Below are 21101 nucleotides of genomic sequence, written 5' to 3' on the forward strand. Positions count from 1 at the left end.
GAAACTTTTTAAATACTTTCAAAGTGATTCAGCATTTGTAATTCATAAAGACTTTCCCCCAGGAAGCAAAGCTGCGATGTCCGAGTGGTTAAGGAGTTGGACTTGAAATCCAATGGGGTTTCCCCGCGTAGGTTCGAACCCTACTCGCAGCGATGGCTCACGAGTGACTTGTTTATGCTGATGTCAACATCATGGTAATGTGCCATGATTGAATTGAGACACTTTGTTGAAAACTTTCAAAGTGATCCAGCATTTGGAATTCAGAAATATCTAAACCAAGAATGATAACTGCGATGTTCGAGTGGTTACGGAGATGGACTTGAAATCCAATGGGGTTTTCCCGCGTAGGTTCGAACCCTACTCGCAGCGATTAACCGTCAGTGATTTGTTTATGCTGATGGTTACTTCATGCCACAATTGATTTACACATGGCAGGTTGAAGGCTTTCTAAGTGATCCAGCTTATCGAACTTAGAAAGTAATTCACTGCAAAAGCATACTGCGATGGCCGAGAGGTTAAGGCGTTGGACTCGAAATCCAATGGGGTTTCCCCGCGTAGGTTCAAACGTAGGTTGAAACCCTACTTGCAGCGATTGTTCATGAGGGATTTCTTTATGTTGACGTCCTGCCACAATTGATTTACAGACACATTTTTTAAAGATTTTCCAAGTGATCAAGCTTTCGGAATTCAGAAAGGAATTTATTGAAAGGGCAAGCTGCGATGGCCGAGTGGTTAAGGAGTTGGACTTGAAATCCAATAGGGTTTCCCCGCGTAGGCACAAACCCTACTCGCAGCGATTGTTCATGAGGGATTTCTTTATGTTGACGTCCTGCCACAATTGATTTACAGACACATTTTTTAAAGATTTTCCAAGTGATCAAGCTTTCGGAATTCAGAAAGGAATTTATTGAAAGGACAAGCTGCGATGGCCGAGTGGTTAAGGCGTTGGACTCTAAATCCAATGGGGTTTCCCCGCGTAGGTTCGAACCCTACTCGCAGCGATGGCTCACGAGTGACTTGTTTATGCTGATGTCAACATCATGGTAATGTGCCCTGATTGAATTGAGACACTTTGTTGAAAACTTTCAAAGTGATCCAGCATTTGGAATTCAGAAATATCTAAACCAAGAATGATAACTGCGATGTTCGAGTGGTTAAGGAGTTGGACTTGAAATCCAATGGGGTTTTCCCACATAGGTTCGAACCCTACTCGCAGCGATTAACCGTCAGTGATTTGTTTATGCTGATGGTTACGTCGTGCCACAATTGATTTACACGTGGCTGGTTGAAGGCTTTCTAAGGGATCCAGCTCACGGAACTTAGAAAGGAATTCACTGCAAATGCATGCTGCGATGGCCGAGAGGTTAAGGCGTTGGACTCGAAATCCAATGGGGTTTCCCCGCGTAGGTTCGAACCCTACTCGCAGCGATTGATCATTAGGGATTCCTTTATGTTGACGTCCTGCCACAATTGATTTACAGACACATTTTTGAAGGCTTTCCAAGTGATCCAGCTTTGGGAATACAGAAAGGAACGTATTGAAAAGGCAAGCTGCGATGTCCGAGTGGTTAAGGAGTTGGACTTGAAATCCAATGGGGTTTCCCCGCGTAGGTTCGAACCCTACTCGCAGCGATTGTTCATGAGGGACTTGTTTATGCTGATCTTTAGGTCATGCCATGATTGATTTCCTGAAACTTTTTAAATACTTTCAAAGTGATTCAGCATTTGTAATTCATAAAGACTTTCCCCCAGGAAGCAAAGCTGCGATGTCTGAGTGGTTAAGGAGTTGGACTTGAAATCCAATGGGGTTTCCCCGCGTAGGTTGAACCCTACTTGCAGCGATTAACCGTCAGTAATTTGTTTATGCTGAAGGTTACGTCGTGCCACAATTGATTTACAAGTGGCCGTTTGAAGGCTTTCTAAGTGATCCAGCTTAGTGAACTTAGAAAGGAATTCACTGCAAATGCATGCTGCGATGGCGGAGAGGTTAAGGCGTTGGACTCGAAGTCCAATGGGGTTTCCCCGCGTAGGTTCGAACCCTACTCGCAGCGATTGATCATCAGGGATTCCTTTATGTTGATCTTTAGGTCATGCCATGATTGATTTCCTGAAACTTTTTAAATACTTTCAAAGTGATTCAGCATTTGGAATTCATAAAGACTTTCCCCCAGGAAGCAAAGCTGCGATGTCCAAGTGGTTAAGGAGTTGGACTTGAAATCCAATGGGGTTTCCCTGCGTAGGTTCGAACCCTACTCGCAGCGATTGATCATCAGGGATTCCTTTATGTTGACGTCCTGCCACAATTGATTTACTGACACATTTTTGAAGGCTTTCCAAGTGATCCAGCTTTGGGAATACAGAAAGGAACGTATTGAAAAGGCAAGCTGCGATGTCCGAGTGGTTAAGGAGTTGGACTTGAAATCCAATGGGGTTTCCCCGCGTAGGTTCGAACCCTACTCGCAGCGATTGATCATTAGGGATTCCTTTATGTTGACGTCCTGCCACAATTGATTTACAGACACATTTTTGAAGGCTTTCCAAGTGATCCAGCTTTGGGAATACAGAAAGGAACGTATTGAAAAGGCAAGCTGCGATGTCCGAGTGGTTAAGGAGTTGGACTTGAAATCCAATGGGGTTTTCCCACATAGGTTCGAACCCTACTCGCAGCGATTAACCGTCAGTGATTTGTTTATGCTGATGGTTACGTCGTGCCACAATTGATTTACACGTGGCTGGTTGAAGGCTTTCTAAGTGATCCAGCTCACGGAACTTAGAAAGGAATTCACTGCAAATGCATGCTGCGATGGCCGAGAGGTTAAGGCGTTGGACTCGAAATCCAATGGGGTTTCCCCGCGTAGGTTCGAACCCTACTCGCAGCGATTGATCATTAGGGATTCCTTTATGTTGACGTCCTGCCACAATTGATTTACAGACACATTTTTGAAGGCTTTCCAAGTGATCCAGCTTTGGGAATACAGAAAGGAACGTATTGAAAAGGCAAGCTGCGATGTCCGAGTGGTTAAGGAGTTGGACTTGAAATCCAATGGGGTTTCACCGCGTAGGTTCGAACCCTACTCGCAGCGATTGTTCATGAGGGACTTGTTTATGCTGATCTTTAGGTCATGCCATGATTGATTTCCTGAAACTTTTTAAATACTTTCAAAGTGATTCAGCATTTGTAATTCATAAAGACTTTCCCCCAGGAAGCAAAGCTGCGATGTCCGAGTGGTTAAGGAGTTGGACTTGAAATCCAATGGGGTTTCCCCGCGTAGGTTCGAACCCTACTCGCAGCGATTAACCGTCAGTAATTTGTTTATGCTGAAGGTTACGTCGTGCCACAATTGATTTACAAGTGGCCGTTTGAAGGCTTTCTAAGTGATCCAGCTTAGGGAACTTAGAAAGGAATTCACTGCAAATGCATGCTGCGATGGCCGAGAGGTTAAGGCGTTGAACTCGAAATCCAATGGGGTTTCCCCGCGTAGGTTCGAACCCTACTCGCAGCGATTGATCATCAGGGATTCCTTTATGTTGATGTCCTGCCACAATTGATTTACTGTCACATTTTTGAAGGCTTTCCAAGTGATCCAGCTTTGGGAATACAGAAAGGAACGTATTGAAAAGGCAAGCTGCGATGTCCGAGTGGTTAAGGAGTTGGACTTGAAATCCAATGGGGTTTCCCCGCGTAGGTTCGAACCCTACTCGCAGCGATTGATCATTAGGGATTCCTTTATGTTGACGTCCTGCCACAATTGATTTACAGACACATTTTTGAAGGCTTTCCAAGTGATCCAGCTTTGGGAATACAGAAAGGAACGTATTGAAAAGGCAAGCTGCGATGTCCGAGTGGTTAAGGAGTTGGACTTGAAATCCAATGGGCTTCCCCGCGTAGGTTCGAACCCTACTCGCAGCGTTGTTCATGAGGGACTTGTTTATGCTGATCTTTAGGTCATGCCATGATTGATTTCCTGAAACTTTTTAAATACTTTCAAAGTGATTCAGCATTTGTAATTCATAAAGACTTTCCCCCAGGAAGCAAAGCTGCGATGTCCGAGTGGTTAAGGAGTTGGACTTGAAATCCAATGGGGTTTCCCCGCGTAGGTTCGAACCCTACTCGCAGCGATTAACCGTCAGTAATTTGTTTATGCTGAAGGTTACGTCGTGCCACAATTGATTTACAAGTGGCCGTTTGAAGGCTTTCTAAGTGATCCAGCTTAGGGAACTTAGAAAGGAATTCACTGCAAATGCATGCTGCGATGGCCGAGAGGTTAAGGCGTTGGACTCGAAATCCAATGGGGTTTCCCCGCGTAGGTTCGAACCCTACTCGCAGCGATTGATCATCAGGGATTCCTTTATGTTGATGTCCTGCCACAATTGATTTACTGTCACATTTTTGAAGGCTTTCCAAGTGATCCAGCTTTGGGAATACAGAAAGGAACGTATTGAAAAGGCAAGCTGCGATGTCCGAGTGGTTAAGGAGTTGGACTTTAAATCCAATGGGGTTTCCCCGCGTAGGTTCGAACCCTACTCGCAGCGATTGATCATTAGGGATTCCTTTATGTTGACGTCCTGCCACAATTGATTTACAGACACATTTTTGAAGGCTTTCCAAGTGATCCAGCTTTGGGAATACAGAAAGGAACGTATTGAAAAGGCAAGCTGCGATGTCCGAGTGGTTAAGGAGTTGGACTTGAAATCCAATGGGCTTCCCCGCGTAGGTTCGAACCCTACTCGCAGCGTTGTTCATGAGGGACTTGTTTATGCTGATCTTTAGGTCATGCCATGATTGATTTCCTGAAACTTTTTAAATACTTTCAAAGTGATTCAGCATTTGTAATTCATAAAGACTTTCCCCCAGGAAGCAAAGCTGCGATGTCCGAGTGGTTAAGGAGTTGGACTTGAAATCGAATGGGGTTTCCCCGCGTAGGTTCGAACCCTACTCGCAGCGATTAACCGTCAGTAATTTGTTTATGCTGAAGGTTACGTCGCGCCACAATTGATTTACACGTGGCTTGTTGAACGCTTTCTAAGTGATCCAGCTTACGGAATTTAGAAAGGAGTTCACTGCAAATGCATGCTGCGATGGCCGAGAGGTTAAGGCGTTGGACTCGAAATCCAATGGGGTTTCCCCGCGTAGGTTCGAACCCTACTCGCAGCGATGGCTCACGAGTGACTTGTTTATGCTGATGTCAACATCATGGTAATGTGCCATGATTGAATTGAGACACTTTGTTGAAAACTTTCAAAGTGATCCAGCATTTGGAATTCAGAAATACCTTCACCAAGAATGATAGCTGCGTTGTTCGAGTGGTTAAGGAGTTGGACTTGAAATTCAATGGGGTTTCCCCGCGTAGGTTCGAACCCTACCGTCAGTGATTTGTTTATGCTGATGGTTACGTCATGCCACAATTGATTTACACGTGGGTGGTTGAAGGCTTTCTAAGTGATCCAGCTTACGGAAATTAGAAAGGAATTCACTGCAAATACATGCTGCGATGGCTGAGAGGTTAAGGTGTTGGACTCGAAATCCAATGGGGTTTCCACGCGTAGGTTCGAACCCTACTCGCAGCGATGGCTCACGAGTGACTTGTTTATGCTGATGTCAACATCATGGTAATGTGCCATGATTGAATTGAGACACTTTGTTGAAAACTTTCAAAGTGATCCAGCATTTGGAATTCAGAAATATCTAAACCAAGAATGATAACTGCGATGTTCGAGTGGTTACGGAGATGGACTTGAAATCCAATGGGGTTTTCCCGCGTAGGTTCGAACCCTACTTGCAGCGATTAACCGTCAGTGATTTGTTTATGCTGATGGTTACTTCATGCCACAATTGATTTACACATGGCAGGTTGAAGGCTTTCTAAGTGATCCAGCTTACCGAACTTAGAAAGTAATTCACTGCAAAAGCATACTGCGATGGCCGAGAGGTTAAGGCGTTGGACTCGAAATACAATGGGGTTTCCCCGCGTAGGTTCAAACGTAGGTTGAAACCCTACTTGCAGCGATTGTTCATGAGGGATTTCTTTATGTTGACGTCCTGCCACAATTGATTTATAGACACATTTTTAAAAGATTTTCCAAGTGATCCAGCTTTCGGAATACAGAAAGGAACATATTGAAAGGGCAAGCTGCGATGTCCGAGTGGTTAAGGAGTTGGACTTGAAATCCAATGGGGTTTTCCCACATAGGTTCGAACCCTACTCGCAGCGATTAACCGTCAGTGATGTGTTTATGCTGAAGGTTACGTCGTGCCACAATTGATTTACACGTGGCTGGTTGAAGGCTTTCTAAGTGATCCAGCTCACGGAACTTAGAAAGGAATTCACTGCAAATGCATGCTGCGATGGCCGAGAGGTTAAGGCGTTGGACTCGAAATCCAATGGGGTTTCCCCGCGTAGGTTCGAACCCTACTCGCAGCGATTAACCATCAGTGATGTGTTTATGCTGAAGGTTACGTCGTGCCACAATTGATTTACAAGTGTCCGTTTGAAGGCTTTCTAAGTGATCCAGCTTAGGGAACTTAGAAAGGAATTCACTGCAAATGCATGCTGCGATGGCCGAGAGGTTAAGGAGTTGGACTTGAAATCCAATTGGGTCCCCCGCGTAGGTTTGGATCCTACTCGCAGTGATTAACCGTCAGTGATTTGTTTATGCTGATGGTTATGTCACGCCACAATTGATTTACACGTGGCTGGTTGAAGGCTTTCTAAGTTATCCAGCTTACGGAATTTAGAAAGGAGTTCACTGCAAATGCATGCTGCGATGGCCGAGAGGTTAAGGCGTTGGACTCGAAATCCAATGGGGTTTCCCCGCGTAGGTTCGAACCCTACTCGCAGCGATGGCTCACGAGTGACTTGTTTATGCTGATGTCAACATCATGGTAATGTGCCATGATTGAATTGAGACACTTTGTTGAAAACTTTCAAAGTGATCCAGCATTTGGAATTCAGAAATACCTTCACCAAGAATGATAGCTGCGTTGTTCGAGTGGTTAAGGAGTTGGACTTGAAATTCAATGGGGTTTCCCCGCGTAGGTTCGAACACTACCGTCAGTGATTTGTTTATGCTGATGGTTACGTCATGCCACAATTGATTTACACGTGGGTGGTTGAAGGCTTTCTAAGTGATCCAGCTCACGGAATTTAGAAAGGAGTTCACTGCAAATGCATGCTGCGATGGCCGAGAGGTTAAGGCGTTGGACTCGAAATCCAATGGGGTTTCCCCGCGTAGGTTCGAACCCTACTCGCAGCGATGGCTCACGAGTGACTTGTTTATGCTGATGTCAACATCATGGTAATGTGCCATGATTGAATTGAGACACTTTGTTGAAAACTTTCAAAGTGATCCAGCATTTGGAATTCAGAAATACCTTCACCAAGAATGATAGCTGCGTTGTTCGAGTGGTTAAGGAGTTGGACTTGAAATTCAATGGGGTTTCCCCGCGTAGGTTCGAACACTACCGTCAGTGATTTGTTTATGCTGATGGTTACGTCATGCCACAATTGATTTACACGTGGGTGGTTGAAGGCTTTCTAAGTGATCCAGCTCACGGAACTTAGAAAGGAATTCACTGCAAATGCATGCTGCGATGTCCGAGTGGTTAAGGAGTTGGACTTGAAATCCAATGGGGTTTCCTTGCGTAGGTTCGAACCCTACTCGCAGCGATTGTTCATGAGGGATTCCTTTATGTTGACGTCCTGCCACAATTGATTTACAGACACATTTTTGAAGGCTTTCCAGGTGATCCAGCTTTGGGAATACAGAAAGGAACGTATTGAAAAGGCAAGCTGCGATGTCCGAGTGGTTAAGGAGTTGGACTTGAAATCCAATGGGGTTTTCCCACATAGGTTCGAACCCTACTCGCAGCGATTAACCGTCAGTGATTTGTTTATGCTGATGGTTACGTCGTGCCACAATTGATTTACACGTGGCTGGTTGAAGGCTTTCTAAGTGATCCAGCTCACGGAACTTAGAAAGGAATTCACTGCAAATGCATGCTGCGATGGCCGAGAGGTTAAGGCGTTGGACTCGAAATCCAATGGGGTTTCCCCGCGTAGGTTCGAACCCTACTCGCAGCGATTGATCATTAGGGATTCCTTTATGTTGACGTCCTGCCACAATTGATTTACAGACACATTTTTGAAGGCTTTCCAAGTGATCCAGCTTTGGGAATACAGAAAGGAACGTATTGAAAAGGCAAGCTGCGATGTCCGAGTGGTTAAGGAGTTGGACTTGAAATCCAATGGGGTTTCCCCGCGTAGGTTCGAACCCTACTCGCAGCGATTGTTCATGAGGGACTTGTTTATGCTGATCTTTAGGTCATGCCATGATTGATTTCCTGAAACTTTTTAAATACTTTCAAAGTGATTCAGCATTTGTAATTCATAAAGACTTTCCCCCAGGAAGCAAAGCTGCGATGTCCGAGTGGTTAAGGAGTTGGACTTGAAATCCAATGGGGTTTCCCCGCGTAGGTTCGAACCCTACTCGCAGCGATTAACCGTCAGTAATTTGTTTATGCTGAAGGTTACGTCGTGCCACAATTGATTTACAAGTGGCCGTTTGAAGGCTTTCTAAGTGATCCAGCTTAGGGAACTTAGAAAGGAATTCACTGCAAATGCATGCTGCGATGGCCGAGAGGTTAAGGCGTTGGACTCGAAATCCAATGGGGTTTCCCCGCGTAGGTTCGAACCCTACTCGCAGCGATTGATCATCAGGGATTCCTTTATGTTGACGTCCTGCCACAATTGATTTACTGACACATTTTTGAAGGCTTTCCAAGTGATCCAGCTTTGGGAATACAGAAAGGAACGTATTGAAAAGGCAAGCTGCGATGTCCGAGTGGTTAAGGAGTTGGACTTGAAATCCAATGGGGTTTCCCCGCGTAGGTTCGAACCCTACTCGCAGCGATTGATCATTAGGGATTCCTTTATGTTGACGTCCTGCCACAATTGATTTACAGACACATTTTTGAAGGCTTTCCAAGTGATCCAGCTTTGGGAATACAGAAAGGAACGTATTGAAAAGGCAAGCTGCGATGTCCGAGTGGTTAAGGAGTTGGACTTGAAATCCAATGGGGTTTCCCCGCGTAGGTTCGAACCCTACTCGCAGCGATTGTTCATGAGGGACTTGTTTATGCTGATCTTTAGGTCATGCCATGATTGATTTCCTGAAACTTTTTAAATACTTTCAAAGTGATTCAGCATTTGTAATTCATAAAGACTTTCCCCCAGGAAGCAAAGCTGCGATGTCCGAGTGGTTAAGGAGTTGGACTTGAAATCCAATGGGGTTTCCCCGCGTAGGTTCGAACCCTACTCGCAGCGATTAACCGTCAGTAATTTGTTTATGCTGAAGGTTACGTCGTGCCACAATTGATTTACAAGTGGCCGTTTGAAGGCTTTCTAAGTGATCCAGCTTAGGGAACTTAGAAAGGAATTCACTGCAAATGCATGCTGCGATGGCCGAGAGGTTAAGGCGTTGGACTCGAAATCCAATGGGGTTTCCCCGCGTAGGTTCGAACCCTACTCGCAGCGATTGATCATCAGGGGTTCCTTTATGTTGACGTCCTGCCACAATTGATTTACTGACACATTTTTGAAGGCTTTCCAAGTGATCCAGCTTTGGGAATACAGAAAGGAACGTATTGAAAAGGCAAGCTGCGATGTCCGAGTGGTTAAGGAGTTGGACTTGAAATCCAATGGGGTTTCCCCGCGTAGGTTCGAACCCTACTCGCAGCGATGGCTCACGAGTGACTTGTTTATGCTGATGTCAACATCATGGTAATGTGCCCTGATTGAATTGAGACACTTTGTTGAAAACTTTCAAAGTGATCCAGCATTTGGAATTCAGAAATATCTAAACCAAGAATGATAACTGCGATGTTCGAGTGGTTAAGGAGTTGGACTTGAAATCCAATGGGGTTTTCCCACATAGGTTCGAACCCTACTCGCAGCGATTAACCGTCAGTGATGTGTTTATGCTGAAGGTTACGTCGTGCCACAATTGATTTACACGTGGCTGGTTGAAGGCTTTCTAAGTGATCCAGCTCACGGAACTTAGAAAGGAATTCACTGCAAATGCATGCTGCGATGGCCGAGAGGTTAAGGCGTTGGACTCGAAATCCAATGGGGTTTCCCCGCGTAGGTTCGAACCCTACTCGCAGCGATTAACCATCAGTAATTTGTTTATGCTGAAGGTTACGTCGTGCCACAATTGATTTACAAGTGTCCGTTTGAAGGCTTTCTAAGTGATCCAGCTTAGGGAACTTAGAAAGGAATTCACTGCAAATGCATGCTGCGATGGCCGAGAGGTTAAGGAGTTGGACTTGAAATCCAATGGGGTTTCCCCGCGTAGGTTTGGATCCTACTCGCAGTGATTAACCGTCAGTGATTTGTTTATGCTGATGGTTATGTCACGCCACAATTGATTTACACGTGGCTGGTTGAAGGCTTTCTAAGTTATCCAGCTTACGGAATTTAGAAAGGAGTTCACTGCAAATGCATGCTGCGATGGCCGAGAGGTTAAGGCGTTGGACTCGAAATCCAATGGGGTTTCCCCGCGTAGGTTCGAACCCTACTCGCAGCGATGGCTCACGAGTGACTTGTTTATGCTGATGTCAACATCATGGTAATGTGCCATGATTGAATTGAGACACTTTGTTGAAAACTTTCAAAGTGATCCAGCATTTGGAATTCAGAAATACCTTCACCAAGAATGATAGCTGCGTTGTTCGAGTGGTTAAGGAGTTGGACTTGAAATTCAATGGGGTTTCCCCGCGTAGGTTCGAACACTACCGTCAGTGATTTGTTTATGCTGATGGTTACGTCATGCCACAATTGATTTACACGTGGGTGGTTGAAGGCTTTCTAAGTGATCCAGCTCACGGAACTTAGAAAGGAATTCACTGCAAATGCATGCTGCGATGTCCGAGTGGTTAAGGAGTTGGACTTGAAATCCAATGGGGTTTCCCCGCGTAGGTTCGAACCCTACTCGCAGCGATTGATCATTAGGGATTCCTTTATGTTGACGTCCTGCCACAATTGATTTACAGACACATTTTTTAAAGATTTTCCAAGTGATCAAGCTTTCGGAATTCAGAAAGGAATTTATTGAAAGGGCAAGCTGCGATGGCCGAGTGGTTAAGGCGTTGGACTCGAAATCCAATGGGGTTTCCCCGCGTAGGTTCGAACCCTACTCGCAGCGATGGCTCACGAGTGACTTGTTTATGCTGATGTCAACATCATGGTAATGTGCCATGATTGAATTGAGACACTTTGTTGAAAACTTTCAAAGTGATCCAGCATTTGGAATTCAGAAATATCTAAACCAAGAATGATAACTGCGATGTTCGAGTGGTTACGGAGATGGACTTGAAATCCAATGGGGTTTTCCCGCGTAGGTTCGAACCCTACTCGCAGCGATTAACCGTCAGTGATTTGTTTATGCTGATGGTTACTTCATGCCACAATTGATTTACACATGGCAGGTTGAAGGCTTTCTAAGTGATCCAGCTTATCGAACTTAGAAAGTAATTCACTGCAAAAGCATACTGCGATGGCCGAGAGGTTAAGGCGTTGGACTCGAAATCCAATGGGGTTTCCCCGCGTAGGTTGAAACCCTACTTGCAGCGATTGTTCATGAGGGATTTCTTTATGTTGACGTCCTGCCACAATTGATTTACAGACACATTTTTTAAAGATTTTCCAAGTGATCAAGCTTTCGGAATTCAGAAAGGAATTTATTGAAAGGGCAAGCTGCGATGGCCGAGTGGTTAAGGAGTTGGACTTGAAATCCAATAGGGTTTCCCCGCGTAGGCACAAACCCTACTCGCAGCGATTGTTCATGAGGGATTTCTTTATGTTGACGTCCTGCCACAATTGATTTACAGACACATTTTTTAAAGATTTTCCAAGTGATCAAGCTTTCGGAATTCAGAAAGGAATTTATTGAAAGGACAAGCTGCGATGGCCGAGTGGTTAAGGCGTTGGACTCGAAATCCAATGGGGTTTCCCCGCGTAGGTTCGAACCCTACTCTCAGCGATGGCTCACGAGTGACTTGTTTATGCTGATGTCAACATCATGGTAATGTGCCCTGATTGAATTGAGACACTTTGTTGAAAACTTTCAAAGTGATCCAGCATTTGGAATTCAGAAATATCTAAACCAAGAATGATAACTGCGATGTCCGAGTGGTTAAGGAGATGGACTTGAAATCCAATGGGGTTTCCCCGCGTAGGTTCGAACCTTACTCGCAGCGATTAACCGTCAGTAATTTGTTTATGCTGAAGGTTACGTCGTGCCACAATTGATTTACAAGTGGCCGTTTGAAGGCTTTCTAAGTGATCCAGCTTAGGGAACTTAGAAAGGAATTCACTGCAAATGCATGCTGTGATGGCCGAGAGGTTAAGGCGTTGGACTCGAAGTCCAATGGGGTTTCCCCGCGTAGGTTCGAACCCTACTCGCAGCGATTGATCATCAGGGATTCCTTTATGTTGATCTTTAGGTCATGCCATGATTGATTTCCTGAAACTTTTTAAATACTTTCAAAGTGATTCAGCATTTGGAATTCATAAAGACTTTCCCCCAGGAAGCAAAGCTGCGATGTCCAAGTGGTTAAGGAGTTGGACTTGAAATCCAATGGGGTTTCCCTGCGTAGGTTCGAACCTTACTCGCAGCGATTGATCATCAGGGATTCCTTTATGTTGACGTCCTGCCACAATTGATTTACTGACACATTTTTGAAGGCTTTCCAAGTGATCCAGCTTTGGGAATACAGAAAGGAACGTATTGAAAAGGCAAGCTGCGATGTCCGAGTGGTTAAGGAGTTGGACTTGAAATCCAATGGGGTTTCCCCGCGTAGGTTCGAACCCTACTCGCAGCGATTGATCATTAGGGATTCCTTTATGTTGACGTCCTGCCACAATTGATTTACAGACACATTTTTGAAGGCTTTCCAAGTGATCCAGCTTTGGGAATACAGAAAGGAACGTATTGAAAAGGCAAGCTGCGATGTCCGAGTGGTTAAGGAGTTGGACTTGAAATCCAATGGGGTTTTCCCACATAGGTTCGAACCCTACTCGCAGCGATTAACCGTCAGTGATTTGTTTATGCTGATGGTTACGTCGTGCCACAATTGATTTACACGTGGCTGGTTGAAGGCTTTCTAAGTGATCCAGCTCACGGAACTTAGAAAGGAATTCACTGCAAATGCATGCTGCGATGGCCGAGAGGTTAAGGCGTTGGACTCGAAATCCAATGGGGTTTCCCCGCGTAGGTTCGAACCCTACTCGCAGCGATTGATCATTAGGGATTCCTTTATGTTGACGTCCTGCCACAATTGATTTACAGACACATTTTTGAAGGCTTTCCAAGTGATCCAGCTTTGGGAATACAGAAAGGAACGTATTGAAAAGGCAAGCTGCGATGTCCGAGTGGTTAAGGAGTTGGACTTGAAATCCAATGGGGTTTCCCCGCGTAGGTTCGAACCCTACTCGCAGCGATTGTTCATGAGGGACTTGTTTATGCTGATCTTTAGGTCATGCCATGATTGATTTCCTGAAACTTTTTAAATACTTTCAAAGTGATTCAGCATTTGTAATTCATAAAGACTTTCCCCCAGGAAGCAAAGCTGCGATGTCTGAGTGGTTAAGGAGTTGGACTTGAAATCCAATGGGGTTTCCCCGCGTAGGTTCGAACCCTACTCGCAGCGATGGCTCACGAGTGACTTGTTTATGCTGATGTCAACATCATGGTAATGTGCCATGATTGAATTGAGACACTTTGTTGAAAACTTTCAAAGTGATCCAGCATTTGGAATTCAGAAATATCTAAACCAAGAATGATAACTGCGATGTTCGAGTGGTTACGGAGATGGACTTGAAATCCAATGGGGTTTTCCCGCGTAGGTTCGAACCCTACTCGCAGCGATTAACCGTCAGTGATTTGTTTATGCTGATGGTTACTTCATGCCACAATTGATTTACACATGGCAGGTTGAAGGCTTTCTAAGTGATCCAGCTTATCGAACTTAGAAAGTAATTCACTGCAAAAGCATACTGCGATGGCCGAGAGGTTAAGGCGTTGGACTCGAAATCCAATGGGGTTTCCCCGCGTAGGTTCAAACGTAGGTTGAAACCCTACTTGCAGCGATTGTTCATGAGGGATTTCTTTATGTTGACGTCCTGCCACAATTGATTTACAGACACATTTTTTAAAGATTTTCCAAGTGATCAAGCTTTCGGAATTCAGAAAGGAATTTATTGAAAGGGCAAGCTGCGATGGCCGAGTGGTTAAGGAGTTGGACTTGAAATCCAATAGGGTTTCCCCGCGTAGGCACAAACCCTACTCGCAGCGATTGTTCATGAGGGATTTCTTTATGTTGACGTCCTGCCACAATTGATTTACAGACACATTTTTTAAAGATTTTCCAAGTGATCAAGCTTTCGGAATTCAGAAAGGAATTTATTGAAAGGACAAGCTGCGATGGCCGAGTGGTTAAGGCGTTGGACTCGAAATCCAATGGGGTTTCCCCGCGTAGGTTCGAACCCTACTCGCAGCGATGGCTCACGAGTGACTTGTTTATGCTGATGTCAACATCATGGTAATGTGCCCTGATTGAATTGAGACACTTTGTTGAAAACTTTCAAAGTGATCCAGCATTTGGAATTCAGAAATATCTAAACCAAGAATGATAACTGCGATGTTCGAGTGGTTAAGGAGTTGGACTTGAAATCCAATGGGGTTTTCCCACATAGGTTCGAACCCTACTCGCAGCGATTAACCGTCAGTGATTTGTTTATGCTGATGGTTACGTCGTGCCACAATTGATTTACACGTGGCTGGTTGAAGGCTTTCTAAGGGATCCAGCTCACGGAACTTAGAAAGGAATTCACTGCAAATGCATGCTGCGATGGCCGAGAGGTTAAGGCGTTGGACTCGAAATCCAATGGGGTTTCCCCGCGTAGGTTCGAACCCTACTCGCAGCGATTGATCATTAGGGATTCCTTTATGTTGACGTCCTGCCACAATTGATTTACAGACACATTTTTGAAGGCTTTCCAAGTGATCCAGCTTTGGGAATACAGAAAGGAACGTATTGAAAAGGCAAGCTGCGATGTCCGAGTGGTTAAGGAGTTGGACTTGAAATCCAATGGGGTTTCCCCGCGTAGGTTCGAACCCTACTCGCAGCGATTGTTCATGAGGGACTTGTTTATGCTGATCTTTAGGTCATGCCATGATTGATTTCCTGAAACTTTTTAAATACTTTCAAAGTGATTCAGCATTTGTAATTCATAAAGACTTTCCCCCAGGAAGCAAAGCTGCGATGTCTGAGTGGTTAAGGAGTTGGACTTGAAATCCAATGGGGTTTCCCCGCGTAGGTTGAACCCTACTTGCAGCGATTAACCGTCAGTAATTTGTTTATGCTGAAGGTTACGTCGTGCCACAATTGATTTACAAGTGGCCGTTTGAAGGCTTTCTAAGTGATCCAGCTTAGTGAACTTAGAAAGGAATTCACTGCAAATGCATGCTGCGATGGCGGAGAGGTTAAGGCGTTGGACTCGAAGTCCAATGGGGTTTCCCCGCGTAGGTTCGAACCCTACTCGCAGCGATTGATCATCAGGGATTCCTTTATGTTGATCTTTAGGTCATGCCATGATTGATTTCCTGAAACTTTTTAAATACTTTCAAAGTGATTCAGCATTTGGAATTCATAAAGACTTTCCCCCAGGAAGCAAAGCTGCGATGTCCAAGTGGTTAAGGAGTTGGACTTGAAATCCAATGGGGTTTCCCTGCGTAGGTTCGAACCCTACTCGCAGCGATTGATCATCAGGGATTCCTTTATGTTGACGTCCTGCCACAATTGATTTACTGACACATTTTTGAAGGCTTTCCAAGTGATCCAGCTTTGGGAATACAGAAAGGAACGTATTGAAAAGGCAAGCTGCGATGTCCGAGTGGTTAAGGAGTTGGACTTGAAATCCAATGGGGTTTCCCCGCGTAGGTTCGAACCCTACTCGCAGCGATTGATCATTAGGGATTCCTTTATGTTGACGTCCTGCCACAATTGATTTACAGACACATTTTTGAAGGCTTTCCAAGTGATCCAGCTTTGGGAATACAGAAAGGAACGTATTGAAAAGGCAAGCTGCGATGTCCGAGTGGTTAAGGAGTTGGACTTGAAATCCAATGGGGTTTTCCCACATAGGTTCGAACCCTACTCGCAGCGATTAACCGTCAGTGATTTGTTTATGCTGATGGTTACGTCGTGCCACAATTGATTTACACGTGGCTGGTTGAAGGCTTTCTAAGTGATCCAGCTCACGGAACTTAGAAAGGAATTCACTGCAAATGCATGCTGCGATGGCCGAGAGGTTAAGGCGTTGGACTCGAAATCCAATGGGGTTTCCCCGCGTAGGTTCGAACCCTACTCGCAGCGATTGATCATTAGGGATTCCTTTATGTTGACGTCCTGCCACAATTGATTTACAGACACATTTTTGAAGGCTTTCCAAGTGATCCAGCTTTGGGAATACAGAAAGGAACGTATTGAAAAGGCAAGCTGCGATGTCCGAGTGGTTAAGGAGTTGGACTTGAAATCCAATGGGGTTTCACCGCGTAGGTTCGAACCCTACTCGCAGCGATTGTTCATGAGGGACTTGTTTATGCTGATCTTTAGGTCATGCCATGATTGATTTCCTGAAACTTTTTAAATACTTTCAAAGTGATTCAGCATTTGTAATTCATAAAGACTTTCCCCCAGGAAGCAAAGCTGCGATGTCCGAGTGGTTAAGGAGTTGGACTTGAAATCCAATGGGGTTTCCCCGCGTAGGTTCGAACCCTACTCGCAGCGATTAACCGTCAGTAATTTGTTTATGCTGAAGGTTACGTCGTGCCACAATTGATTTACAAGTGGCCGTTTGAAGGCTTTCTAAGTGATCCAGCTTAGGGAACTTAGAAAGGAATTCACTGCAAATGCATGCTGCGATGGCCGAGAGGTTAAGGCGTTGAACTCGAAATCCAATGGGGTTTCCCTGCGTAGGTTCGAACCCTACTCGCAGCGATTGATCATCAGGGATTCCTTTATGTTGATGTCCTGCCACAATTGATTTACTGTCACATTTTTGAAGGCTTTCCAAGTGATCCAGCTTTGGGAATACAGAAAGGAACGTATTGAAAAGGCAAGCTGCGATGTCCGAGTGGTTAAGGAGTTGGACTTGAAATCCAATGGGGTTTCCCCGCGTAGGTTCGAACCCTACTCGCAGCGATTGATCATTAGGGATTCCTTTATGTTGACGTCCTGCCACAATTGATTTACAGACACATTTTTGAAGGCTTTCCAAGTGATCCAGCTTTGGGAATACAGAAAGGAACGTATTGAAAAGGCAAGCTGCGATGTCCGAGTGGTTAAGGAGTTGGACTTGAAATCCAATGGGCTTCCCCGCGTAGGTTCGAACCCTACTCGCAGCGTTGTTCATGAGGGACTTGTTTATGCTGATCTTTAGGTCATGCCATGATTGATTTCCTGAAACTTTTTAAATACTTTCAAAGTGATTCAGCATTTGTAATTCATAAAGACTTTCCCCCAGGAAGCAAAGCTGCGATGTCCGAGTGGTTAAGGAGTTGGACTTGAAATCCAATGGGGTTTCCCCGCGTAGGTTCGAACCCTACTCGCAGCGATTAACCGTCAGTAATTTGTTTATGCTGAAGGTTACGTCGTGCCACAATTGATTTACAAGTGGCCGTTTGAAGGCTTTCTAAGTGATCCAGCTTAGGGAACTTAGAAAGGAATTCACTGCAAATGCATGCTGCGATGGCCGAGAGGTTAAGGCGTTGGACTCGAAATCCAATGGGGTTTCCCCGCGTAGGTTCGAACCCTACTCGCAGCGATTGATCATCAGGGATTCCTTTATGTTGATGTCCTGCCACAATTGATTTACTGTCACATTTTTGAAGGCTTTCCAAGTGATCCAGCTTTGGGAATACAGAAAGGAACGTATTGAAAAGGCAAGCTGCGATGTCCGAGTGGTTAAGGAGTTGGACTTTAAATCCAATGGGGTTTCCCCGCGTAGGTTCGAACCCTACTCGCAGCGATTGATCATTAGGGATTCCTTTATGTTGACGTCCTGCCACAATTGATTTACAGACACATTTTTGAAGGCTTTCCAAGTGATCCAGCTTTGGGAATACAGAAAGGAACGTATTGAAAAGGCAAGCTGCGATGTCCGAGTGGTTAAGGAGTTGGACTTGAAATCCAATGGGCTTCCCCGCGTAGGTTCGAACCCTACTCGCAGCGTTGTTCATGAGGGACTTGTTTATGCTGATCTTTAGGTCATGCCATGATTGATTTCCTGAAACTTTTTAAATACTTTCAAAGTGATTCAGCATTTGTAATTCATAAAGACTTTCCCCCAGGAAGCAAAGCTGCGATGTCCGAGTGGTTAAGGAGTTGGACTTGAAATCGAATGGGGTTTCCCCGCGTAGGTTCGAACCCTACTCGCAGCGATTAACCGTCAGTAATTTGTTTATGCTGAAGGTTACGTCGCGCCACAATTGATTTACACGTGGCTTGTTGAACGCTTTCTAAGTGATCCAGCTTACGGAATTTAGAAAGGAGTTCACTGCAAATGCATGCTGCGATGGCCGAGAGGTTAAGGCGTTGGACTCGAAATCCAATGGGGTTTCCCCGCGTAGGTTCGAACCCTACTCGCAGCGATGGCTCAAGAGTGACTTGTTTATGCTGATGTCAACATCATGGTAATGTGCCATGATTGAATTGAGACACTTTGTTGAAAACTTTCAAAGTGATCCAGCATTTGGAATTCAGAAATACCTTCACCAAGAATGATAGCTGCGTTGTTCGAGTGGTTAAGGAGTTGGACTTGAAATTCAATGGGGTTTCCCCGCGTAGGTTCGAACCCTACCGTCAGTGATTTGTTTATGCTGATGGTTACGTCATGCCACAATTGATTTACACGTGGGTGGTTGAAGGCTTTCTAAGTGATCCAGCTTACGGAAATTAGAAAGGAATTCACTGCAAATACATGCTGCGATGGCTGAGAGGTTAAGGTGTTGGACTCGAAATCCAATGGGGTTTCCACGCGTAGGTTCGAACCCTACTCGCAGCGATGGCTCACGAGTGACTTGTTTATGCTGATGTCAACATCATGGTAATGTGCCATGATTGAATTGTGACACTTTGTTGAAAACTTTCAAAGTGATCCAGCATTTGGAATTCAGAAATATCTAAACCAAGAATGATAACTGCGATGTTCGAGTGGTTACGGAGATGGACTTGAAATCCAATGGGGTTTTCCCGCGTAGGTTCGAACCCTACTTGCAGCGATTAACCGTCAGTGATTTGTTTATGCTGATGGTTACTTCATGCCACAATTGATTTACACATGGCAGGTTGAAGGCTTTCTAAGTGATCCAGCTTACCGAACTTAGAAAGTAATTCACTGCAAAAGCATACTGCGATGGCCGAGAGGTTAAGGCGTTGGACTCGAAATACAATGGGGTTTCCCCGCGTAGGTTCAAACGTAGGTTGAAACCCTACTTGCAGCGATTGTTCATGAGGGATTTCTTTATGTTGACGTCCTGCCACAATTGATTTATAGACACATTTTTAAAAGATTTTCCAAGTGATCCAGCTTTCGGAATACAGAAAGGAACATATTGAAAGGGCAAGCTGCGATGTCCGAGTGGTTAAGGAGTTGGACTTGAAATCCAATGGGGTTTCCCCGCGTAGGCACAAACCCTACTCGCAGCGATTGTTCATGAGGGATTTCTTTATGTTGACGTCCTGCCACAATTGATTTACAGACACATTTTTTAAAGATTTTCCAAGTGATCAAGCTTTCGGAATTCAGAAAGGAATTTATTGAAAGGACAAGCTGCGATGGCCGAGCGGTTAAGGCGTTGGACTCGAAATCCAATGGGGTTTCCCCGCGTAGGTTCGAACCCTACTCGCAGCGATGGCTCACGAGTGACTTGTTTATGCTGATGTCAACATCATGGTAATGTGCCCTGATTGAATTGAGACACTTTGTTGAAAACTTTCAAAGTGATCCAGCATTTGGAATTCAGAAATATCTAAACCAAGAATGATAACTGCGATGTTCGAGTGGTTAAGGAGTTGGACTTGAAATCCAATGGGGTTTTCCCACATAGGTTCGAACCCTACTCGCAGCGATTAACCGTCAGTGATGTGTTTATGCTGAAGGTTACGTCGTGCCACAATTGATTTACACGTGGCTGGTTGAAGGCTTTCTAAGTGATCCAGCTTAGGGAACTTAGAAAGGAATTCACTGCAAATGCATGCTGCGATGGCCGAGAGGTTAAGGAGTTGGACTTGAAATCCAATGGGGTTTCCCCGCGTAGGTTTGGATCCTACTCGCAGTGATTAACCGTCAGTGATTTGTTTATGCTGATGGTTATGTCACGCCACAATTGATTTACACGTGGCTGGTTGAAGGCTTTCTAAGTTATCCAGCTTACGGAATTTAGAAAGGAGTTCACTGCAAATGCATGCTGCGATGGCCGAGAGGTTAAGGCGTTGGACTCGAAATCCAATGGGGTTTCCCCGCGTAGGTTCGAACCCTACTCGCAGCGATGGCTCACGAGTGACTTGTTTATGCTGATGTCAACATCATGGTAATGTGCCATGATTGAATTGAGACACTTTGTTGAAAACTTTCAAAGTGATCCAGCATTTGGAATTCAGAAATACCTTCACCAAGAATGATAGCTGCGTTGTTCGAGTGGTTAAGGAGTTGGACTTGAAATTCAATGGGGTTTCCCCGCGTAGGTTCGAACCCTACCGTCAGTGATTTGTTTATGCTGATGGTTACGTCATGCCACAATTGATTTACACGTGGGTGGTTGAAGGCTTTCTAAGTGATCCAGCTCACGGAACTTAGAAAGGAATTCACTGCAAATGCATGCTGCGATGTCCGAGTGGTTAAGGAGTTGGACTTGAAATCCAATGGGGTTTCCTTGCGTAGGTTCGAACCCTATTCGCAGCGATTGTTCATGAGGGATTTCTTTATGTTGACGTCCTGCCACAATTGATTTACAGACACATTTTTTAAAGATTTTCCAAG

General features: G+C 44.9%; 94 non-coding genes across 94 annotated transcripts; all 94 read left to right on the forward strand.

The window, feature by feature from the left end:
- The first annotated feature begins 70 nt into the window (after window positions 1–70).
- On the forward strand, window positions 71–152 carry trnas-uga (transfer RNA serine (anticodon UGA)). The gene has a single exon. It is a non-coding gene; the product is annotated as a tRNA-Ser (tRNA).
- A 135-nt stretch (window positions 153–287) lies between these two features.
- On the forward strand, window positions 288–369 carry trnas-uga (transfer RNA serine (anticodon UGA)). The gene has a single exon. It is a non-coding gene; the product is annotated as a tRNA-Ser (tRNA).
- Window positions 370–497: 128 nt separating this feature from the next.
- trnas-cga (transfer RNA serine (anticodon CGA)) lies at window positions 498–591 on the forward strand. Its single transcript has one exon. It is a non-coding gene; the product is annotated as a tRNA-Ser (tRNA).
- Window positions 592–714: 123 nt separating this feature from the next.
- Window positions 715–796, forward strand: trnas-uga (transfer RNA serine (anticodon UGA)). The gene has a single exon. It is a non-coding gene; the product is annotated as a tRNA-Ser (tRNA).
- A 340-nt stretch (window positions 797–1136) lies between these two features.
- Window positions 1137–1218, forward strand: trnas-uga (transfer RNA serine (anticodon UGA)). Its single transcript has one exon. It is a non-coding gene; the product is annotated as a tRNA-Ser (tRNA).
- A 128-nt stretch (window positions 1219–1346) lies between these two features.
- trnas-cga (transfer RNA serine (anticodon CGA)) lies at window positions 1347–1428 on the forward strand. The gene has a single exon. It is a non-coding gene; the product is annotated as a tRNA-Ser (tRNA).
- Window positions 1429–1550: 122 nt separating this feature from the next.
- Window positions 1551–1632, forward strand: trnas-uga (transfer RNA serine (anticodon UGA)). The gene has a single exon. It is a non-coding gene; the product is annotated as a tRNA-Ser (tRNA).
- A 128-nt stretch (window positions 1633–1760) lies between these two features.
- Window positions 1761–1841, forward strand: trnas-uga (transfer RNA serine (anticodon UGA)). Its single transcript has one exon. It is a non-coding gene; the product is annotated as a tRNA-Ser (tRNA).
- A 128-nt stretch (window positions 1842–1969) lies between these two features.
- On the forward strand, window positions 1970–2051 carry trnas-cga (transfer RNA serine (anticodon CGA)). Its single transcript has one exon. It is a non-coding gene; the product is annotated as a tRNA-Ser (tRNA).
- Window positions 2052–2179: 128 nt separating this feature from the next.
- Window positions 2180–2261, forward strand: trnas-uga (transfer RNA serine (anticodon UGA)). Its single transcript has one exon. It is a non-coding gene; the product is annotated as a tRNA-Ser (tRNA).
- Window positions 2262–2383: 122 nt separating this feature from the next.
- Window positions 2384–2465, forward strand: trnas-uga (transfer RNA serine (anticodon UGA)). The gene has a single exon. It is a non-coding gene; the product is annotated as a tRNA-Ser (tRNA).
- Window positions 2466–2587: 122 nt separating this feature from the next.
- trnas-uga (transfer RNA serine (anticodon UGA)) lies at window positions 2588–2669 on the forward strand. The gene has a single exon. It is a non-coding gene; the product is annotated as a tRNA-Ser (tRNA).
- Window positions 2670–2797: 128 nt separating this feature from the next.
- Window positions 2798–2879, forward strand: trnas-cga (transfer RNA serine (anticodon CGA)). The gene has a single exon. It is a non-coding gene; the product is annotated as a tRNA-Ser (tRNA).
- Window positions 2880–3001: 122 nt separating this feature from the next.
- Window positions 3002–3083, forward strand: trnas-uga (transfer RNA serine (anticodon UGA)). The gene has a single exon. It is a non-coding gene; the product is annotated as a tRNA-Ser (tRNA).
- A 128-nt stretch (window positions 3084–3211) lies between these two features.
- trnas-uga (transfer RNA serine (anticodon UGA)) lies at window positions 3212–3293 on the forward strand. Its single transcript has one exon. It is a non-coding gene; the product is annotated as a tRNA-Ser (tRNA).
- Window positions 3294–3421: 128 nt separating this feature from the next.
- On the forward strand, window positions 3422–3503 carry trnas-cga (transfer RNA serine (anticodon CGA)). Its single transcript has one exon. It is a non-coding gene; the product is annotated as a tRNA-Ser (tRNA).
- Window positions 3504–3625: 122 nt separating this feature from the next.
- trnas-uga (transfer RNA serine (anticodon UGA)) lies at window positions 3626–3707 on the forward strand. The gene has a single exon. It is a non-coding gene; the product is annotated as a tRNA-Ser (tRNA).
- Window positions 3708–3829: 122 nt separating this feature from the next.
- Window positions 3830–3910, forward strand: trnas-uga (transfer RNA serine (anticodon UGA)). Its single transcript has one exon. It is a non-coding gene; the product is annotated as a tRNA-Ser (tRNA).
- Window positions 3911–4037: 127 nt separating this feature from the next.
- On the forward strand, window positions 4038–4119 carry trnas-uga (transfer RNA serine (anticodon UGA)). Its single transcript has one exon. It is a non-coding gene; the product is annotated as a tRNA-Ser (tRNA).
- Window positions 4120–4247: 128 nt separating this feature from the next.
- Window positions 4248–4329, forward strand: trnas-cga (transfer RNA serine (anticodon CGA)). The gene has a single exon. It is a non-coding gene; the product is annotated as a tRNA-Ser (tRNA).
- A 326-nt stretch (window positions 4330–4655) lies between these two features.
- trnas-uga (transfer RNA serine (anticodon UGA)) lies at window positions 4656–4736 on the forward strand. The gene has a single exon. It is a non-coding gene; the product is annotated as a tRNA-Ser (tRNA).
- Window positions 4737–4863: 127 nt separating this feature from the next.
- On the forward strand, window positions 4864–4945 carry trnas-uga (transfer RNA serine (anticodon UGA)). Its single transcript has one exon. It is a non-coding gene; the product is annotated as a tRNA-Ser (tRNA).
- A 128-nt stretch (window positions 4946–5073) lies between these two features.
- On the forward strand, window positions 5074–5155 carry trnas-cga (transfer RNA serine (anticodon CGA)). Its single transcript has one exon. It is a non-coding gene; the product is annotated as a tRNA-Ser (tRNA).
- A 135-nt stretch (window positions 5156–5290) lies between these two features.
- trnas-uga (transfer RNA serine (anticodon UGA)) lies at window positions 5291–5372 on the forward strand. The gene has a single exon. It is a non-coding gene; the product is annotated as a tRNA-Ser (tRNA).
- A 114-nt stretch (window positions 5373–5486) lies between these two features.
- Window positions 5487–5568, forward strand: trnas-cga (transfer RNA serine (anticodon CGA)). The gene has a single exon. It is a non-coding gene; the product is annotated as a tRNA-Ser (tRNA).
- Window positions 5569–5703: 135 nt separating this feature from the next.
- On the forward strand, window positions 5704–5785 carry trnas-uga (transfer RNA serine (anticodon UGA)). Its single transcript has one exon. It is a non-coding gene; the product is annotated as a tRNA-Ser (tRNA).
- Window positions 5786–5913: 128 nt separating this feature from the next.
- On the forward strand, window positions 5914–6007 carry trnas-cga (transfer RNA serine (anticodon CGA)). Its single transcript has one exon. It is a non-coding gene; the product is annotated as a tRNA-Ser (tRNA).
- Window positions 6008–6130: 123 nt separating this feature from the next.
- Window positions 6131–6212, forward strand: trnas-uga (transfer RNA serine (anticodon UGA)). Its single transcript has one exon. It is a non-coding gene; the product is annotated as a tRNA-Ser (tRNA).
- A 128-nt stretch (window positions 6213–6340) lies between these two features.
- Window positions 6341–6422, forward strand: trnas-cga (transfer RNA serine (anticodon CGA)). Its single transcript has one exon. It is a non-coding gene; the product is annotated as a tRNA-Ser (tRNA).
- A 337-nt stretch (window positions 6423–6759) lies between these two features.
- On the forward strand, window positions 6760–6841 carry trnas-cga (transfer RNA serine (anticodon CGA)). Its single transcript has one exon. It is a non-coding gene; the product is annotated as a tRNA-Ser (tRNA).
- A 331-nt stretch (window positions 6842–7172) lies between these two features.
- On the forward strand, window positions 7173–7254 carry trnas-cga (transfer RNA serine (anticodon CGA)). The gene has a single exon. It is a non-coding gene; the product is annotated as a tRNA-Ser (tRNA).
- Window positions 7255–7585: 331 nt separating this feature from the next.
- trnas-uga (transfer RNA serine (anticodon UGA)) lies at window positions 7586–7667 on the forward strand. The gene has a single exon. It is a non-coding gene; the product is annotated as a tRNA-Ser (tRNA).
- Window positions 7668–7789: 122 nt separating this feature from the next.
- trnas-uga (transfer RNA serine (anticodon UGA)) lies at window positions 7790–7871 on the forward strand. The gene has a single exon. It is a non-coding gene; the product is annotated as a tRNA-Ser (tRNA).
- A 128-nt stretch (window positions 7872–7999) lies between these two features.
- On the forward strand, window positions 8000–8081 carry trnas-cga (transfer RNA serine (anticodon CGA)). The gene has a single exon. It is a non-coding gene; the product is annotated as a tRNA-Ser (tRNA).
- A 122-nt stretch (window positions 8082–8203) lies between these two features.
- On the forward strand, window positions 8204–8285 carry trnas-uga (transfer RNA serine (anticodon UGA)). Its single transcript has one exon. It is a non-coding gene; the product is annotated as a tRNA-Ser (tRNA).
- A 128-nt stretch (window positions 8286–8413) lies between these two features.
- On the forward strand, window positions 8414–8495 carry trnas-uga (transfer RNA serine (anticodon UGA)). The gene has a single exon. It is a non-coding gene; the product is annotated as a tRNA-Ser (tRNA).
- A 128-nt stretch (window positions 8496–8623) lies between these two features.
- trnas-cga (transfer RNA serine (anticodon CGA)) lies at window positions 8624–8705 on the forward strand. The gene has a single exon. It is a non-coding gene; the product is annotated as a tRNA-Ser (tRNA).
- Window positions 8706–8827: 122 nt separating this feature from the next.
- On the forward strand, window positions 8828–8909 carry trnas-uga (transfer RNA serine (anticodon UGA)). The gene has a single exon. It is a non-coding gene; the product is annotated as a tRNA-Ser (tRNA).
- A 122-nt stretch (window positions 8910–9031) lies between these two features.
- trnas-uga (transfer RNA serine (anticodon UGA)) lies at window positions 9032–9113 on the forward strand. Its single transcript has one exon. It is a non-coding gene; the product is annotated as a tRNA-Ser (tRNA).
- A 128-nt stretch (window positions 9114–9241) lies between these two features.
- Window positions 9242–9323, forward strand: trnas-uga (transfer RNA serine (anticodon UGA)). The gene has a single exon. It is a non-coding gene; the product is annotated as a tRNA-Ser (tRNA).
- Window positions 9324–9451: 128 nt separating this feature from the next.
- Window positions 9452–9533, forward strand: trnas-cga (transfer RNA serine (anticodon CGA)). The gene has a single exon. It is a non-coding gene; the product is annotated as a tRNA-Ser (tRNA).
- A 122-nt stretch (window positions 9534–9655) lies between these two features.
- On the forward strand, window positions 9656–9737 carry trnas-uga (transfer RNA serine (anticodon UGA)). The gene has a single exon. It is a non-coding gene; the product is annotated as a tRNA-Ser (tRNA).
- Window positions 9738–9872: 135 nt separating this feature from the next.
- On the forward strand, window positions 9873–9954 carry trnas-uga (transfer RNA serine (anticodon UGA)). Its single transcript has one exon. It is a non-coding gene; the product is annotated as a tRNA-Ser (tRNA).
- Window positions 9955–10082: 128 nt separating this feature from the next.
- On the forward strand, window positions 10083–10164 carry trnas-cga (transfer RNA serine (anticodon CGA)). The gene has a single exon. It is a non-coding gene; the product is annotated as a tRNA-Ser (tRNA).
- Window positions 10165–10292: 128 nt separating this feature from the next.
- trnas-uga (transfer RNA serine (anticodon UGA)) lies at window positions 10293–10374 on the forward strand. Its single transcript has one exon. It is a non-coding gene; the product is annotated as a tRNA-Ser (tRNA).
- A 128-nt stretch (window positions 10375–10502) lies between these two features.
- Window positions 10503–10584, forward strand: trnas-cga (transfer RNA serine (anticodon CGA)). The gene has a single exon. It is a non-coding gene; the product is annotated as a tRNA-Ser (tRNA).
- Window positions 10585–10915: 331 nt separating this feature from the next.
- trnas-uga (transfer RNA serine (anticodon UGA)) lies at window positions 10916–10997 on the forward strand. Its single transcript has one exon. It is a non-coding gene; the product is annotated as a tRNA-Ser (tRNA).
- A 123-nt stretch (window positions 10998–11120) lies between these two features.
- Window positions 11121–11202, forward strand: trnas-cga (transfer RNA serine (anticodon CGA)). The gene has a single exon. It is a non-coding gene; the product is annotated as a tRNA-Ser (tRNA).
- A 135-nt stretch (window positions 11203–11337) lies between these two features.
- On the forward strand, window positions 11338–11419 carry trnas-uga (transfer RNA serine (anticodon UGA)). Its single transcript has one exon. It is a non-coding gene; the product is annotated as a tRNA-Ser (tRNA).
- Window positions 11420–11547: 128 nt separating this feature from the next.
- Window positions 11548–11629, forward strand: trnas-cga (transfer RNA serine (anticodon CGA)). Its single transcript has one exon. It is a non-coding gene; the product is annotated as a tRNA-Ser (tRNA).
- A 123-nt stretch (window positions 11630–11752) lies between these two features.
- Window positions 11753–11834, forward strand: trnas-uga (transfer RNA serine (anticodon UGA)). Its single transcript has one exon. It is a non-coding gene; the product is annotated as a tRNA-Ser (tRNA).
- Window positions 11835–11957: 123 nt separating this feature from the next.
- On the forward strand, window positions 11958–12039 carry trnas-cga (transfer RNA serine (anticodon CGA)). Its single transcript has one exon. It is a non-coding gene; the product is annotated as a tRNA-Ser (tRNA).
- A 135-nt stretch (window positions 12040–12174) lies between these two features.
- trnas-uga (transfer RNA serine (anticodon UGA)) lies at window positions 12175–12256 on the forward strand. The gene has a single exon. It is a non-coding gene; the product is annotated as a tRNA-Ser (tRNA).
- Window positions 12257–12384: 128 nt separating this feature from the next.
- Window positions 12385–12466, forward strand: trnas-cga (transfer RNA serine (anticodon CGA)). Its single transcript has one exon. It is a non-coding gene; the product is annotated as a tRNA-Ser (tRNA).
- Window positions 12467–12594: 128 nt separating this feature from the next.
- trnas-uga (transfer RNA serine (anticodon UGA)) lies at window positions 12595–12676 on the forward strand. Its single transcript has one exon. It is a non-coding gene; the product is annotated as a tRNA-Ser (tRNA).
- A 122-nt stretch (window positions 12677–12798) lies between these two features.
- Window positions 12799–12880, forward strand: trnas-uga (transfer RNA serine (anticodon UGA)). Its single transcript has one exon. It is a non-coding gene; the product is annotated as a tRNA-Ser (tRNA).
- A 122-nt stretch (window positions 12881–13002) lies between these two features.
- Window positions 13003–13084, forward strand: trnas-uga (transfer RNA serine (anticodon UGA)). Its single transcript has one exon. It is a non-coding gene; the product is annotated as a tRNA-Ser (tRNA).
- A 128-nt stretch (window positions 13085–13212) lies between these two features.
- trnas-cga (transfer RNA serine (anticodon CGA)) lies at window positions 13213–13294 on the forward strand. The gene has a single exon. It is a non-coding gene; the product is annotated as a tRNA-Ser (tRNA).
- Window positions 13295–13416: 122 nt separating this feature from the next.
- trnas-uga (transfer RNA serine (anticodon UGA)) lies at window positions 13417–13498 on the forward strand. Its single transcript has one exon. It is a non-coding gene; the product is annotated as a tRNA-Ser (tRNA).
- Window positions 13499–13626: 128 nt separating this feature from the next.
- On the forward strand, window positions 13627–13708 carry trnas-uga (transfer RNA serine (anticodon UGA)). Its single transcript has one exon. It is a non-coding gene; the product is annotated as a tRNA-Ser (tRNA).
- Window positions 13709–13843: 135 nt separating this feature from the next.
- trnas-uga (transfer RNA serine (anticodon UGA)) lies at window positions 13844–13925 on the forward strand. Its single transcript has one exon. It is a non-coding gene; the product is annotated as a tRNA-Ser (tRNA).
- A 128-nt stretch (window positions 13926–14053) lies between these two features.
- Window positions 14054–14147, forward strand: trnas-cga (transfer RNA serine (anticodon CGA)). The gene has a single exon. It is a non-coding gene; the product is annotated as a tRNA-Ser (tRNA).
- A 123-nt stretch (window positions 14148–14270) lies between these two features.
- Window positions 14271–14352, forward strand: trnas-uga (transfer RNA serine (anticodon UGA)). The gene has a single exon. It is a non-coding gene; the product is annotated as a tRNA-Ser (tRNA).
- A 123-nt stretch (window positions 14353–14475) lies between these two features.
- On the forward strand, window positions 14476–14557 carry trnas-cga (transfer RNA serine (anticodon CGA)). Its single transcript has one exon. It is a non-coding gene; the product is annotated as a tRNA-Ser (tRNA).
- A 135-nt stretch (window positions 14558–14692) lies between these two features.
- On the forward strand, window positions 14693–14774 carry trnas-uga (transfer RNA serine (anticodon UGA)). Its single transcript has one exon. It is a non-coding gene; the product is annotated as a tRNA-Ser (tRNA).
- Window positions 14775–14902: 128 nt separating this feature from the next.
- trnas-cga (transfer RNA serine (anticodon CGA)) lies at window positions 14903–14984 on the forward strand. The gene has a single exon. It is a non-coding gene; the product is annotated as a tRNA-Ser (tRNA).
- A 122-nt stretch (window positions 14985–15106) lies between these two features.
- On the forward strand, window positions 15107–15188 carry trnas-uga (transfer RNA serine (anticodon UGA)). The gene has a single exon. It is a non-coding gene; the product is annotated as a tRNA-Ser (tRNA).
- Window positions 15189–15316: 128 nt separating this feature from the next.
- Window positions 15317–15397, forward strand: trnas-uga (transfer RNA serine (anticodon UGA)). The gene has a single exon. It is a non-coding gene; the product is annotated as a tRNA-Ser (tRNA).
- Window positions 15398–15525: 128 nt separating this feature from the next.
- Window positions 15526–15607, forward strand: trnas-cga (transfer RNA serine (anticodon CGA)). Its single transcript has one exon. It is a non-coding gene; the product is annotated as a tRNA-Ser (tRNA).
- Window positions 15608–15735: 128 nt separating this feature from the next.
- Window positions 15736–15817, forward strand: trnas-uga (transfer RNA serine (anticodon UGA)). Its single transcript has one exon. It is a non-coding gene; the product is annotated as a tRNA-Ser (tRNA).
- A 122-nt stretch (window positions 15818–15939) lies between these two features.
- On the forward strand, window positions 15940–16021 carry trnas-uga (transfer RNA serine (anticodon UGA)). Its single transcript has one exon. It is a non-coding gene; the product is annotated as a tRNA-Ser (tRNA).
- Window positions 16022–16143: 122 nt separating this feature from the next.
- trnas-uga (transfer RNA serine (anticodon UGA)) lies at window positions 16144–16225 on the forward strand. Its single transcript has one exon. It is a non-coding gene; the product is annotated as a tRNA-Ser (tRNA).
- Window positions 16226–16353: 128 nt separating this feature from the next.
- On the forward strand, window positions 16354–16435 carry trnas-cga (transfer RNA serine (anticodon CGA)). The gene has a single exon. It is a non-coding gene; the product is annotated as a tRNA-Ser (tRNA).
- Window positions 16436–16557: 122 nt separating this feature from the next.
- Window positions 16558–16639, forward strand: trnas-uga (transfer RNA serine (anticodon UGA)). The gene has a single exon. It is a non-coding gene; the product is annotated as a tRNA-Ser (tRNA).
- Window positions 16640–16767: 128 nt separating this feature from the next.
- trnas-uga (transfer RNA serine (anticodon UGA)) lies at window positions 16768–16849 on the forward strand. Its single transcript has one exon. It is a non-coding gene; the product is annotated as a tRNA-Ser (tRNA).
- A 128-nt stretch (window positions 16850–16977) lies between these two features.
- Window positions 16978–17059, forward strand: trnas-cga (transfer RNA serine (anticodon CGA)). Its single transcript has one exon. It is a non-coding gene; the product is annotated as a tRNA-Ser (tRNA).
- A 122-nt stretch (window positions 17060–17181) lies between these two features.
- On the forward strand, window positions 17182–17263 carry trnas-uga (transfer RNA serine (anticodon UGA)). Its single transcript has one exon. It is a non-coding gene; the product is annotated as a tRNA-Ser (tRNA).
- A 122-nt stretch (window positions 17264–17385) lies between these two features.
- trnas-uga (transfer RNA serine (anticodon UGA)) lies at window positions 17386–17466 on the forward strand. The gene has a single exon. It is a non-coding gene; the product is annotated as a tRNA-Ser (tRNA).
- A 127-nt stretch (window positions 17467–17593) lies between these two features.
- Window positions 17594–17675, forward strand: trnas-uga (transfer RNA serine (anticodon UGA)). Its single transcript has one exon. It is a non-coding gene; the product is annotated as a tRNA-Ser (tRNA).
- A 128-nt stretch (window positions 17676–17803) lies between these two features.
- On the forward strand, window positions 17804–17885 carry trnas-cga (transfer RNA serine (anticodon CGA)). Its single transcript has one exon. It is a non-coding gene; the product is annotated as a tRNA-Ser (tRNA).
- A 326-nt stretch (window positions 17886–18211) lies between these two features.
- Window positions 18212–18292, forward strand: trnas-uga (transfer RNA serine (anticodon UGA)). The gene has a single exon. It is a non-coding gene; the product is annotated as a tRNA-Ser (tRNA).
- Window positions 18293–18419: 127 nt separating this feature from the next.
- On the forward strand, window positions 18420–18501 carry trnas-uga (transfer RNA serine (anticodon UGA)). The gene has a single exon. It is a non-coding gene; the product is annotated as a tRNA-Ser (tRNA).
- A 128-nt stretch (window positions 18502–18629) lies between these two features.
- Window positions 18630–18711, forward strand: trnas-cga (transfer RNA serine (anticodon CGA)). Its single transcript has one exon. It is a non-coding gene; the product is annotated as a tRNA-Ser (tRNA).
- Window positions 18712–18846: 135 nt separating this feature from the next.
- On the forward strand, window positions 18847–18928 carry trnas-uga (transfer RNA serine (anticodon UGA)). The gene has a single exon. It is a non-coding gene; the product is annotated as a tRNA-Ser (tRNA).
- A 114-nt stretch (window positions 18929–19042) lies between these two features.
- trnas-cga (transfer RNA serine (anticodon CGA)) lies at window positions 19043–19124 on the forward strand. The gene has a single exon. It is a non-coding gene; the product is annotated as a tRNA-Ser (tRNA).
- Window positions 19125–19259: 135 nt separating this feature from the next.
- trnas-uga (transfer RNA serine (anticodon UGA)) lies at window positions 19260–19341 on the forward strand. The gene has a single exon. It is a non-coding gene; the product is annotated as a tRNA-Ser (tRNA).
- Window positions 19342–19469: 128 nt separating this feature from the next.
- Window positions 19470–19563, forward strand: trnas-cga (transfer RNA serine (anticodon CGA)). Its single transcript has one exon. It is a non-coding gene; the product is annotated as a tRNA-Ser (tRNA).
- Window positions 19564–19686: 123 nt separating this feature from the next.
- trnas-uga (transfer RNA serine (anticodon UGA)) lies at window positions 19687–19768 on the forward strand. Its single transcript has one exon. It is a non-coding gene; the product is annotated as a tRNA-Ser (tRNA).
- Window positions 19769–19891: 123 nt separating this feature from the next.
- Window positions 19892–19973, forward strand: trnas-cga (transfer RNA serine (anticodon CGA)). Its single transcript has one exon. It is a non-coding gene; the product is annotated as a tRNA-Ser (tRNA).
- Window positions 19974–20108: 135 nt separating this feature from the next.
- On the forward strand, window positions 20109–20190 carry trnas-uga (transfer RNA serine (anticodon UGA)). The gene has a single exon. It is a non-coding gene; the product is annotated as a tRNA-Ser (tRNA).
- A 128-nt stretch (window positions 20191–20318) lies between these two features.
- Window positions 20319–20400, forward strand: trnas-uga (transfer RNA serine (anticodon UGA)). Its single transcript has one exon. It is a non-coding gene; the product is annotated as a tRNA-Ser (tRNA).
- A 128-nt stretch (window positions 20401–20528) lies between these two features.
- trnas-cga (transfer RNA serine (anticodon CGA)) lies at window positions 20529–20610 on the forward strand. Its single transcript has one exon. It is a non-coding gene; the product is annotated as a tRNA-Ser (tRNA).
- Window positions 20611–20745: 135 nt separating this feature from the next.
- Window positions 20746–20827, forward strand: trnas-uga (transfer RNA serine (anticodon UGA)). Its single transcript has one exon. It is a non-coding gene; the product is annotated as a tRNA-Ser (tRNA).
- Window positions 20828–20941: 114 nt separating this feature from the next.
- On the forward strand, window positions 20942–21023 carry trnas-uga (transfer RNA serine (anticodon UGA)). Its single transcript has one exon. It is a non-coding gene; the product is annotated as a tRNA-Ser (tRNA).
- Window positions 21024–21101: the final 78 nt, after the last annotated feature.

Source organism: Hypomesus nipponensis, chromosome 10 (assembly GCF_054491055.1).
Source record: "Hypomesus nipponensis isolate SF chromosome 10, ASM5449105v1, whole genome shotgun sequence".
Lineage (NCBI taxonomy): Eukaryota > Metazoa > Chordata > Actinopteri > Osmeriformes > Osmeridae > Hypomesus > Hypomesus nipponensis.